General features: G+C 39.3%; 1 long non-coding RNA gene across 1 annotated transcript; it reads left to right on the top strand.

Annotated features, from left to right (window-relative positions):
• Positions 1–815: 815 nt before the first annotated feature.
• Positions 816–6,911, top strand: LOC112842045 (uncharacterized). Its single transcript, XR_003213628.1, has 2 exons — positions 816–858; positions 3,791–6,911. It is a non-coding gene; the product is annotated as an uncharacterized LOC112842045 (long non-coding RNA).
• Positions 6,912–13,817: the final 6,906 nt, after the last annotated feature.

Raw genomic sequence — 13,817 nt, 5'->3', positions numbered from 1 at the left:
CACCAGTTAGTGCACATCAGAACACAATTTTGGTGCATTTCTAATTCTAAAGGTATAATATATGTACACACACACATATATATATATATATATATATATATATATATATATATATATAAAAAGAATCGAGGATATATGCATGTAAGAATATGATGAAAAATGTGTGTATATACATATTATTAGTTAAGAAAACCCAATATTTTCTAATAATTCCAGTTATTCTGCTGTTGATTTGCTGTTTGGGATTGTTGTCCCTTTGCCTGGTTCAGTCTGGCCCAAGCTTTAGCTGTCACACAGAGGGCACCATATTTGACTCTAGAATACTTTGATATACAGAGTGCAGTGATTGCATGGTTCCTATAGTATAGTTTAGTTTAATTTAGTGTCGCTTCATTAAAGACACACACGGGTCCATAACCAAACATCTCCACTTAATATCATTAAAGTGAGTTATTTTGATGTTTTGGTCCCTCCTAAAAATTAATTACATATGCTGAATAAAGTCAAAGTTTCCATGGAAACATAAATTATATTATCAGAACAGCCAAACTGTAATATAAAACTAACAAAAACAATAATGAATTGTGGTCATTAATATGTTGAAAAAATAATTCTTTTGAGTTTGATTCTTGTAGTTTCAAATGCTATTGTTTATTTTGTTATGTTACATATATCTTGTAAGTTTGTGGCATTGCTCATCTACAAAGCTACAGAGTTTAGCCTGAATATACAAACTGTTAATAATTATATCAATTTAAAAACTTCTCCCTACTTGTTTTTATTTACTTATATTTTTTTTTAAATTCAGAGGAGAAGTACTTTGCAAGTTGTCTGAAGGCATTTTGAAGACGTTTTGAGGTAAGTTTGGCACATCTTCTTGGTCAAACAAAGGTACATTAGCTACATGCTAACCCTCAGCATTCACAGACTATAGCTGGCATGTTAGCTTCAAGTGCCTGAAGCTAGGCCAGGTAAGCTAACATAATTGTAACGATGTTTTCGTATCAGCTGCTAAGTTCTGCTGCTACGTGGACTTCAGACTGTTTGCTTAATCTGTGCGGCACTGAGGCCTGAATGCATCTTGATAAGATTAGCTGACTTGGCAAGGATTCAGAAAACTGATGTGCTAACATAAAACCTGTTAATTACAAATCTGGTGATAACAGCGATTTTTAGTGAATTTCAGAAAAAAAACACTTAAGGAAATTTAATGCAAAAACAACTTTAAAGTTTAAAGTTAAAGTAAACTTCAAAGCTGCAGAGCAGAAAACAAGGCTGATTTCAATTTTACCTTAATACAGCTGATTTAATGAGTTAAATTACCTTATTTCAGTGTTCTTCTCAAATAATCACACCAACCACTTTTATCCATGGCTGCAGTCTGCTGCTGTTCTAGTTCCCGTAAGCGTAGGGATAAACCTACTGATGGGCTGGGAGGGGGTTCATGGAACAGTGCTGGTAGCCTCTTTTATTTACTCATTTATTATTAAATTAGCTATTTATTTATTCTATGTAGAAAAATTACACAAAAGGAGACAATGCACTGCAGTAAAACACAAACATCAGTTGGTTATAAACCTGTTTGGTATTCTTTAACAACCCTGGAGATACACTTACACTCCAAACAGAGGACTATCCGGAGCATTACCCGGTGCTCTGAGGTTGTTTTGGCCTCCTGTGAGCAGCTACCCCGGGCAGTGATTTAAAGCAGGAGTGGGGAAAGTCTCAGAGCCACACGCCAGGCGCACTGCTTCACCTGCGACACCGTGAGCTTTGGTCACAGCGGCAGTCACCTGTGCGTACCCCAAAGACGAGCACAGCTGAGGCGGGCAGCCTGCCTCTCTGTCTCTGGCTGCCTGATTCGTTACTCTTGGTGTTTGACGATGAGATCGGAGTAAAGGTAGAGAACAAACAGAGATCATTTAATAATAACAAAAGTAAAACGCTGAAAAATGTGTGTGTGTAACGCATGAAGAAAACACTTGGTCTGCGTGTATATAGCTTTTTATTTTTTTAGTTGAAGTTTTTCTGTTTTAACTTCTGTTTAAAAGGTGTGCTCTAATCATCCTGCATGTGTATGCGCTCTCATTTCTGCATCTCTGCTGAGTTTTTGCATTACCCCGAACACGTGAATAAATGAATTAACTTGAAAACTAAATTCCAGTTTATGGGTTGTCTCTATAGCTGCACATTGGTGCTGAAAATAACATTTAAAATGAAATATGTTAATAATAAATATAAATTCACAAATGATTATATAGATCTTTGGCGCATTTAAGGATGGAGACTGTCTCCTTGTGCGTCACTAAAATGCAACTCATCTCTCTCTCTTTTAATTTTTTTTTAACTGCTAGACATCCAATAATCTCAGTAAAGCGATTTTCCTTTCCTGCCTCAATAATTACGGCAGCCCGGGTATTGTGAAGGCTAAATAACGCGCAGGGTAAAAGCAGCAAATGACCGGCCTGAATTACTGTTTCAGTCTTGTCCTGCTTATGTTAATTATACAGGTTATATAGAAAAATGACTGAGTCACGTTTACACCCAAAGGAGCTGCTCAGTCACAGAAATCCATGCCATGAAGCTTCCAGAGCAGTTTTTTCCCTTCTTTCTTGTTCTTGTTTTAAAATTAAAAAAATAATGTTACTTATTTCGTTTCTATTTTATTTTATTCATTTATTTCTCTCCGGGTACTCCGGCTTCCTCCCACCGTCCAAAGACATGCAGCTTGTGGGGATAGGTTAATTGGAAAATCGAAATTGTCACTAGGTGTGAATGTGAGTGTGAATGGCTGTCTGTCCCTGTGTGTTGGTCCTGCGACAGACTGGCGACCTGTCCAGGGTGTACCCCGCCTCTCGCCCTATGACAGCTGGGATAGGCTCCAGCGCCCCCCGCGACCCTGAAAAGGATAAGCGGAAGCGAATGGATGGATTTATTTTCGTTCTTAATGCCAGAGAAGACGTGGGACTCAACATGAAGTCATCAGCGCGACTTTTACGCACTGTGCGCGCTCGGCTCTCGGTGGCCCCGCTGTGTAACTTACAGGGTCTGCCACTTCACGGCTGAGTCCCGTGGCTCCTAAACGCTTCCACTTAGCAGTAACACCGCTTACAGCTGATCGCGGAATAACTAGGAGCGAACACATTTCATGAACTGACTCGTTGCAAAGGTGGGATCCTGCTACACAACCACGCTCAAGCTCAGCGAGCCCTTCAGAAAGACGCATTCTTCCACAAATGCTTGTCTTGAAAAGTCCAGTGATAATAGAATATTACCCAAAACAAAACATAAAAATAATGCTAATAATAAATGAATACCAGTAATTAATGTCAGTTATAATAAACTAAACTCTTATAAAAATAAGAGTTTAGACTGAACATACAAATTGATCACCCTGAGGTAAGGTTAAAGGATTTTTGAGTGTCTTTAGACATGTGGTCTGATTCTCTAGTTGTTTTCAGTACTTGTTTATAGCTGCCATAATATTTCATTGCGATGAATTTAACATATAATATCTTTGAGACAAACAGTGAGTGTCAAGAAATGACAACACTCATATTTTAAAACTAGAAACCATCACGTACAACAACAGTTATCAGCATAAACAGACACACTATATACATTAACTGGATTTGTATGGTGCATTGTGCTAAACTGGCTCTCCATTAACAAACCTTTGTGAATTTATCAGCCATATTCAAACCAAATTTAAATCAGTGCAGAGATGCACATAGAAGTGTTGAAGTTTTTTCTTATGTAAATTGTTCTTTTGTTCTTGCACATTTTACAGCTTTTACAGCAGAACGCATGCTGTTGTATCCAGAATGATATTTGCCTTTTTTTGAAATAAACAATGCCTTCACGGAAAACTACTGGTTACCACTGTTGCCTCACAGCAGGGAGGTCCTGGGTTTGAACCCTGGCACCCTTTCTGTGTGGACCTTACACTGACAAAAAAAAATGCTAAGTTAATGTTGACTGTCTGGGCCGAAGACACTCTTGCCGAAGAGATTGTTGATGTCAAGAGTTCCACTTTCTGATTAAATAAAGGTCGATGCCTAAAAAATGTGCACGTTAGCCATGCTCTGTGCTTTAATGCACCTCCCATCATGGATGCTGGCTATTGAACTGCACTGATAACAAGTCAGATGTCCTTCTCCTCTTTTGCACAGAGAATTAAATGTTGATGATATATAAAAAAGGGACTTTTATATTATGATTGGTCAGATCTTATTACAGTTTTCCTCTTCCTTTCTCTTTTAAATTGTTGTTGCACTGTATGATTTTAGCCTTTATCAAAAAAGAACTGTGCTAATGTAACTACTTCTTCTAGAGAACCATGTGTGTTTTCTATACACTGCAGCCTGAAGACCCAGAAATCATAGACATAGACTGTTTATTTATTTAAAATCTTCTGCTCCAATTTTCTTTTTTTAAAAATTTGTTTTGCTGATATGAAATGTAAAAATTGCATAAAATTGTCATTTTTTAAAATATCATTTATATATTTATATAGAGAGCTCATGCTTATTCGAAAAAGTCATACTTTATTTTAGTATTCTGAAAGATTTCTGTACCCATTTTGAATTTTTAAAATGACCTGTGAGACTTCTGTACCTTTAGCATAACTCTACATTTAATTATTATTCAAATTGCAATCCCGTAATTCCCCCTGTAGATTTTTCTTCCAGTATTACGTTACATCAATTATACAGAAAGTAATAAAAGCTTGTATGTGTCTCTTGTGGAAATAAACAGAAAACCTGCAATAACGTAATAATCAATAGTCATAATCGTAGCATTAAGATTGCAGTGAATCGCTCCCCTACGTTGCAATGCACTTTTTTACGGTTTACCTTTTTGGAGGATATGCAATTTAATTGAAGTAATAAGCTGATCAGATGGCTGTTTGTGCAGCTCGCTGTAGGCAGCGGTATCAAACTAAGACTCTTTTCCGTTAGTTGAACAACCTGTAGGCTGATCAGCTGCTTAGCAGACTTTAATCACATCGTCATTGTGTGCAAACTCACCCATGGCGTTTATATTCAAAGACAGATCTGCGTTTCATTTTATTTAAAAATAAAAATCGGATTTATTCCAGTTGGTAAAGTTGCTCTGCTCAAAACATTACCTCACACTGGTCATGATGGAAGGTCCCATTACTTTGCAGGACTTTGATAATGGATGTGTGATGGGATTTGGATATAGGACCCACAGATAAAAAAAACTAAGGGGGACTTAAAGGAGCCGGTCTCACACACCGAGACATTGATTCTGCTCCAGGAACAGATAACCACAAAAAAGAAAAACGTCGACGCCTGTATCAGATAACTCACAGAGACTTCAAAGCTGCATTGTGTTTTAATAATGCATACTACAGATCTGCGCACTTTGCTCTCTGACACCGCGTTTCTTGATTTTAGAAGAATCATTAAAAGCTAGCTGCGTGAAAAATGGCCGAAGACTTAGGCAAACATTTGAGGGGGGATCCCCGTGCATAGTAAGTGCAAGAAGTAATATCTGATTTAGTTTAAAGACAGAAAATAGAGTTTGACACATAAAGGTTAAAGGTCACTGCATCCACAGCTCAGTAAAGGCCTGGACATGTTAAACAATCTGCCCCCCCTCCCCACACACACACACACCCACCAATTACTGAGGCTACTGTTGGACCAGGACAGTTAATCAAGAAGGTCCCCTTTGTCTTTCCTCTTCTGATAACAGCTGTGCTGGTGTTTTGCATATGAAGAGCAAAGCAAAGACACTGACAAGCTTCAACTCAGAGTGCTCTTTTCCAATTCGACAAAAGTGTTTGTTTGTTTTTCAAGATTGTTAATGTTTTGATTAATCATCAGGAGACTGTTTAAAACTCATCACATGACTCCCTGCTGTCATATTCGCATTAAAGACGAGTGGCTTCTAAAGTGGCCTCCTTTAAGTGAAAATATAACATATCTTTCTGCTGCACATTTCAATGCATCCACATTACTGGAATGAAACCACAGAGCACTAACACAAATAAAATATAACACTAACACAATAAAAATATATGCAAAAACACAAACGAATATATAAAAAATATATAACTGTGTATCGATATATAAATATGTGCACAGAAAAGTTGCAGGCTAATCTTCGTGCTCTACCTTGCTCTGTACATTTACTGTTTCTTGGGCGGCCATCATGTGCCGACAATCCCAAAACGCAAACAATCACATGCACGTCGTATTTTAATTAACTGGTTTCGACGATCAATCAACTTAGGTGATAATGGGTACGTGCGTGGGGGCGGAGTCAAGGGGTGGGGGTACTCTGAGTTAGCCATCCAGCTGCCGTGACGTCACTGGGATCACCTGTGGAGGCCTCAGGTGACAGCTCATAAAAGGTGACCTGAGGTAAACAGGGGACACTCAGAGACACTTCGAGGGAAAGACGAGTGACCTCCATTCTCAACTGCTGCACATCCAGAGATCCATTCTAGCTGCTGCCATGTGGAACGACTCCTCTAATAGTAAGAGCTGCTCTCCAGGTTTGAAAACTTAGAAAAACTAAACTGTGTGTTTTCAGGTTTTTCTACCTGGGTCAAACAGTCCACCAGGTGCAAACAGCACTAAGTGTGGCGTGCTTTTTGCACGCTCAATCATCCAGGTTGACAATTCTTAAAATCCCAGAAAGTTGAATCTGTTCATTGAGACGCAGCATTTCTCATCCAAGTGATATCTGGAGACTGATAGAGTCACTTAGATGAGTGAAGAAACATTTGTCCTGCTGGAAACACTGCATCCGGATGAACAGTCAGCTTCCTGGGACACTGCACAGTGACTCATACCAACAAGATCACAAGAAAACTATTAGCTGGATTACCACATTTTACATCTTTATGTAGCTGCAAAGATAGTACAGCAAGAAAATAGGTTGTATATCCCATCTGATCTGATGGAACAATCTGCTTTCTCTTCTTTGCACAGATGACGCCATTCCTGTGGCCTCCGGCAACGGCTCCTCTCGCACCGCCAGTCGCAGGAAGAGGACCAGCTTCTCCAAAGAACACGTGGAGCTGCTGCGCGCCACCTTCGAGACTGACCCGTACCCTGGAATCACCATCAGAGAGAGCCTGTCCCAGACCACAGGCCTGCCTGAGTCCCGCATCCAGGTAAACATTTGTTAATGAAGGAGCAAGATTAATATAATGATGAAATAAATACAGCTTGTAAGTTTAGATTAGGTTAGGATTTCCCTTTTTTTAACATAAAATAACAATACTTTTGACATTATTCGACCTGCGAGCTGGTTAAAGACCCTCATGGACTTTGTACCTCTTCCACTGTTGCTGTGCGGGGACTTGATACCGCGCTCACTGTATGTCTTTATCTGTTGAGATAACACCAGCTGTTTTTATCAGGAGCTTATTTGAGGGAAGAGACACACTGACAGCTGATAGCTTCCGCTTAAAAGAGAAAGACGATTATTAACACAGCATAATAGAGTGCTTTAGCTGTACTGCTTTTAAATCTAAGCTCACGTATTTTTCCTTCATTTCCCGTCCAGGTGTGGTTTCAGAACCGAAGAGCTCGCACCCTAAAATCAAAAGGATCCAGCAAAGCCCAGTGGCAGTCTCAGAGCCCAGCGCACAGTCCACAGGCTCGCCGCCACACACAGGCCTTTGCACCTCAAATGCAGCAGGTGTTAAACAATGGACAGTTTCCTCCTGCCTTCAATGCCACCGGAGCGTATGGACAGTGTGGAGTCTCGTATGGGATTCAACCAGGAGGCTCAATGGGCAGTAACCCCAGCTCAAACCTGTGGGAGTACATGCCTCAGCCAGGCTGCCAAAACTCCACTGGGGTGCCTGCGTGGCGTCAGCCTCCCATGGAGATGGTAAGCTACAACTCAAGCTCCAGCCAGGCAGCCTCCATGCACCCTAGTTCAGACATACACGAGCTCCTTCAAATATTCAAAGCAGACACTCCTGATTCTGGATTCTTCAACAGCAGCCGAGAGTGCAGCCCAACGGGTTGTCTGGAAGTTCCGACCCCACAGATGAGGATTATTGGGGAGACTGTAGCAGCTCTTGAGGACGGCAGGGATGCAGGACATCCGCCAGTGGTCCAGGATAGCTCACTGCCAGTGCTGTCATTGCAAGATATTATGTGGGAGCTGGATGAGGAATGGCTGGGAGGAAATGGACTGTACAACGGAGTCACTGGAGAGGAGCCCCCTTACTTCTGATGGCATATGATGAGTATTTTTAATGGCTCAAGTGTTTGACGTATTTTCAAAATATTTTTTAAAAAGCCATGTTTTTGCAGTAATTACTGCACATTTTTAGGATTTTTTTATTTTTATTTTCTTCAAGTTTACTTAAAAAAGAAAAAAAAAAGAAACAAAAATCAGTCGTTATATTGCATAATACTGTTTTCTTGGCTTCCCCTTTCCAAGAATGTACTCTCAGCTAATTCATGACCAGAGATTTGGCTCTGCTCATAGATGGTGCCTGTGAGTTGTAAATATGAGAAAAAGGGGATTTTCTTTCTGTGCAGAGACATTATGGAGAGTAATATAAAAACATGTTAAATCCTAATGAATGCTGAAATTAAATTTAATCTGTAATAAGACTTTATGTAAAAAATAATTTTAACAAAAATAATTTATAGATATAGAGATGTTATTGTATAATGTTTCCATTTTGATTGATTAATTTTAAGGATCTGATAACAGAGGATGTTGTTTGCTGTAAAGATTATGAAGCCCTGTGAGGTTAATTATTGGTTTGGGAAACGAAGATGTTGATACAATATATTTGATTCTGTTAAGCTTTGTTCTTATGTTGTATGGCTGACATATAGTGTATGATAATATAGAGAATATACAGTTATAAATATGATTCTGTTATTATGTTCGCATGTTCTGCCAATAAAGTTTATTCTAAATGAACGTTCACATTGCATCCATGACTCAAAACTTACAACATAGTACTGCAACATCATGGTGTCGTGTACAGTGATTCTTATTCTGTAACTTCTACTTTGTTTGTTTGTTTGTTTTGCCTTGAATTCAATTAAGTTTTAGTTTATTTTCTACATAATTATTTTTATTTTATATTAGTTTAGTTTTTCAAGTTCAACTTAAACAAAGATTTTTTTTTTTTTCACAGCTAGTTTAAGTTTTCAGTTTAGTTCCAGTTAACATAGTGAGTGGATAAAAATATGCACCCAGTTATTTGGGTTTAATTAGAAGCTTTTATATTTATCAGCTCTTTGGCTGTGCTGCCTTTCATTTCTCTTTTTTTCACCTGTGAGTGTCTTCTTGTTCATGGCAAGGAGGTTAACTTCTTTTCTACAGGGTGGGCCATTTATATGGATACACCGTAATAAAATGGGAATGGTTGGTGATATTAAAGTCCTGTTTGTGGCACATTAGTATATGTGAGGGGGAAAACTCCTCAAGACGGGTGGTGACCATGGTGGCCATTTAGAAGTCGGCCATCTTGGATACAACTTTTGTTTTTTCAATAGGAAGAGGGCCATGTGACACATCAAACTTATTGCTAATGTCACAAGAAAAACAATGGTGTGCTTGGTTTCAACGTAACTTTATTCTTTCATGAGTTATTTACAAGTTTCTGACCACTTATAAAATGTGTTCAATATGCTGCCCATTGTGTTGGATTGTCAATGCAACCCTCTTCTCCCACTCTTCACACACTGATAGCAACACCGCAGGAGAAATGCCAGCACAGGCATCCAGTATCCGTAGTTTCAGGTGCTGCGCATCTCGTATCTTCACACCATAGACAATTGCCTTCAGATGACCCCAAAGATAAAAGTCTAAGGGGGTCAGATCGGGAGACCTTGGGGGCCATTCAACTGGCCCACGACGACCAATCCACTTTCCAGGAAACTGTTCATCTAGGAATGCTCGGACCTGGCACCCATAATGTGGTGGTGCACCATCTTGCTGGAAAAACTCAGGGAACGTGCCAGCTTCAGTGCATAAAGAGGGAAACACATCATCATGTAGCAATTTCAAATATCCAGTGGCCTTGAGGTTTCCATTGATGAAGAATGGACCCACTATCGTTGTACCCCATATACCACACCAAACCATCACTTTTGTTGTTCCAACAGTCTTGGAGGGATCCATCCAATGTGGGTTAGTGTCAGACCAATAGCGGTGGTTTTGTTTGTTAACTTCACATAAAAGTTTGCCTCATCACTGAACAAAATCTTCTGCGTGAACTGAGGGTCCTGTTCCAATTTTTGTTTTGCCCATTCTGCAAATTCTGTGCGCCGATCTGGGTCATCCTCGTTGAGATGCTGCAGTAGCTGGAGTTTGTAAGGGTGCCATTTGTGAGTAGCTAATATCCTCCGAAGGGATGTTCGACTAATGCCACTCTCCAGTGACATGAGGTGAGTGCTACGCTGTGGGCTCTTGCTGAATGAAGCTAGGACAGCCACTGATGTTTCTTCATTAGTGACAGTTTTCTTGCGTCCACATTTTGGCAAATCCAACACTGAACCAGTTTCACGAAACTTACCAAGCAGTTTGCTAACTGTAGCATGGGAGATGGGTGGTCTCGTAGGGTGTCTTGCATTGAAATCTGCTGCAATGACCCGGTTACTGCGTTCACCAGATATCAACACAATTTCGATCCGCTCCTCACATGTTAACCTCTTCGACATATCAATGGCTGTGAACAAAAAGAAACTTGTAAATAACTCATGAAAGAATAAAGTTACGTTGAAACCAAGCACACCATTGTTTTTCTTGTGACATTACCAATAAGTTTGATGTGTCACATGGCCCTCTTCCTATTGAAAAAACAAAAGTTGTATCCAAGATGGCCGACTTCTAAATGGCCACCATGGTCACCACCCATCTTGAGGAGTTTGCCCCCTCACATATACTAATGTGCCACAAACAGGACTTTAATATCACCAACCATTCCCATTTTATTACGGTGTATCCATATAAATGGCCCACCCTGTAATTTAAAATTTTATACGTGATACAACCAACCATGAAGTACTGAGTCTGGTGAAGGAATCAGTTCACACGGCTGCATTTTTTTAAACAAAAACATAGATATTTGTTGATTATCGTATCACAAGAGGAGATTAGTGTGACCACTTCAGTCAGTTTAAAATACAATCAATCCATCTTTTCCAGACTTATGGTGTTGAAGAGATGAGAGAGAAGTGTTTGTTTTTTTTTGTAGAACATGATGTCAGTGAACTTTGACTATCAGTTTTCCATCAAGTCATCCTTGAATCCAAGTGGAAATTTGTGCCAGATTGCCAAAATTTAGATTGATGCAGCTTTATTTTGCTTTATAAAAAATATTCAAACATAAAGGCACTAATGACCAAAAACTCAAAAACTAGGGGCTAAAAACAAGGAAATAAAGCTAGGAAACTGGAAAACAAAGACGGGAACAGAGAGCTAGGAATTACCACAAGCAAGGAGGAAATCACACAGCTATGTGGGATAAAGCAACAACAAGCAGAGGAAGACAACGGGCCTAAATACACAGAGGGGTAACGATGGACGTCATGGGGAATGCAGCTGGAACAGATCTAACATAATGAGACAGGGAGGAAGCAAAACTGAATGCACTGAACACGGGACAAGCAACTATCAAAATAAAACAGGAAATACGAGACACACACTAAGACGCGAACTGACTGAATACAGAGAACAGAGGGAGCGAGAGACACGACTGGAACACAGATGAATAAACACGGAGACAGAACTTATCATACATAATAGACATGACAGATCAAATACAGGGAACGCAGGAAGAAGACAGAGGCATCAAAGGGGAAATGCAAAAGGAACTAAACAATCTAATCAGAACTCATAAGCACAAGAAAACTAAAAATAAGTCTATTTTATTATTACTATTCATTTTAAAGCTCAGTTTTTAAAACTTTATGATGTAACTACAGCCCAGGAAACTAGTGAGCTAACTCCCTGCTAGCTTCTAACACCGTTAAATTTCACATATTCTGTTTTCATGGATGTGGATGTTAAACTTAATTGTTACACCTGGTAGAGCAGCAACAGTGATGACCCCACAGTGGCAATAATGAAGTGTATCATTTTATTTTCCTGCTGTGGAAGGGTGCTATGAATGACTCTTTCCAGCAGTTTAGACCATGACTGTAGCCGATTTATGCACTACAAAGTGCAGCCTTGTTGTGCAAAATGCCATAAAATATGTCACAGTTTTAGATGAAAATCAGTTCTGTTCACTGTGTTTGGCTGTTTGAGTTATACCAAAGAAAGCCAAGTGTAGGCATAATTGTGGTCTGATCCAATTACTGATCTTCTACACAATATAATCTTCAGCTTCCAACTAACTGTTAATTCATTTAATGATAAATATTCATGAAAAACATTTCTTTTAAAGACATGAGCTGACAAATAGAACACACTGCTGCCATTGTCCATTTCTTCCCACCTCTGACCTGTCAGGCTGACTGTGGCTCTGGCCACAAAAACAACACAGATATTGCTGGAACCCACTTTGGATGTCCACAAAATACCCTCAACAGCAAGCCTTGTTTCTTGAACTAGAATTGGTTATAGATAAATTAACCCTGGGATATTTTGATTTGGTGGCCCCAAGGTGCAAAATACACCATTTCAGAAAACATGGATATGAGAACAGTGACACTGTCAAAGGCACAAAAAAAGCACTTCACAGAGTAGGTAGGGACAACATTCCTGTCGTTTACCTAAATAAACAAACCTGGCACTGGCAACAGGTTGATAACATTTCGTCTGTTTTGCAGTGATACTCTCCAAATTTTAAACCAATTTTAGAAGCTTGGCATTAAAAAGTAATTTCAGCACAGTGGAACTTATTTAAAATTCGCGTGTTTTTAGTTCTGAAACGTTGGCATCTTCGGGCCACCGTACTGTTTGTACATTTAAACGGTTATGCTCCCATCTACCCCAGTTTGAGTCATTTCTCCTTAATGGCAATACTTTGGAAAGCAGGCATGAATGCTTTGGGGTCACTTTACCATATTTTCTTGACCAAACAAAAGGTTAATTAGCTACAAGCTAACCCCAACATGTACAAACCAGCCCACCTGTTAGCTTAAGCGCCCCTTACGTTACAGCTCAGTGTTCACCGAGCACTACCGCGGGCAGCCTTGATGAAAGAAAGCTAACGTAGCTAATTGTGTGGATGCTTTAAGGCATCCACACTATTGAGTTCCTGTTTCTCTTTATTGTGTGGATGCCCTCAAAGGCAGTTTTCAACCGATTTTCTCCGTTCAAACTCTAAACTGTTCTGCTATTTCTGCTAATGTGTGCTATATCTTTTGGTGTTTATTACTATTATACTTTTTAAAAAAATTACACTTTTTTCCTTTAATTTGTCCCATTGAAATGAATGGGAAACTTCCACAATTCTGCTAAAACTTGCTTGGTTTTGAAACTTAACTACTTCCTCATACTTTCACCTAGAAACTCCATTCAAACTTTAAAATGTTCTCAAAGTATTGGGCTATTCCTGTCTGATTCAGCTTTTTCAGACCTTCTACCGTTTTAATCTTATCTCTCTTTAAGTTTTCAGTTGCAAAATTGTGATTTTTCAGAAAATACATGCGTTGCTATGGTTGCTATGCAATTAACTCAGAGTGAGAGCTGGTCTGTTCTGAATTTTCTCTTCATGTCTGAACAACTTCTTGCTACTCGCTCAATTTCCACTCAACCCTCACAAATTATACACCAAAACGTAGGTATTTTTGCTGGCTTTCAGACAATGTCAATATTGTGAGATTTACCGTTTTTTCGCAATTTGC

Source organism: Oreochromis niloticus, linkage group LG13 (assembly GCF_001858045.2).
Source record: "Oreochromis niloticus isolate F11D_XX linkage group LG13, O_niloticus_UMD_NMBU, whole genome shotgun sequence".
Lineage (NCBI taxonomy): Eukaryota > Metazoa > Chordata > Actinopteri > Cichliformes > Cichlidae > Oreochromis > Oreochromis niloticus.
The sequence above is the reverse complement of the archived record's forward strand: the minus strand, read 5'-3'. Positions and strand labels throughout refer to the sequence as shown.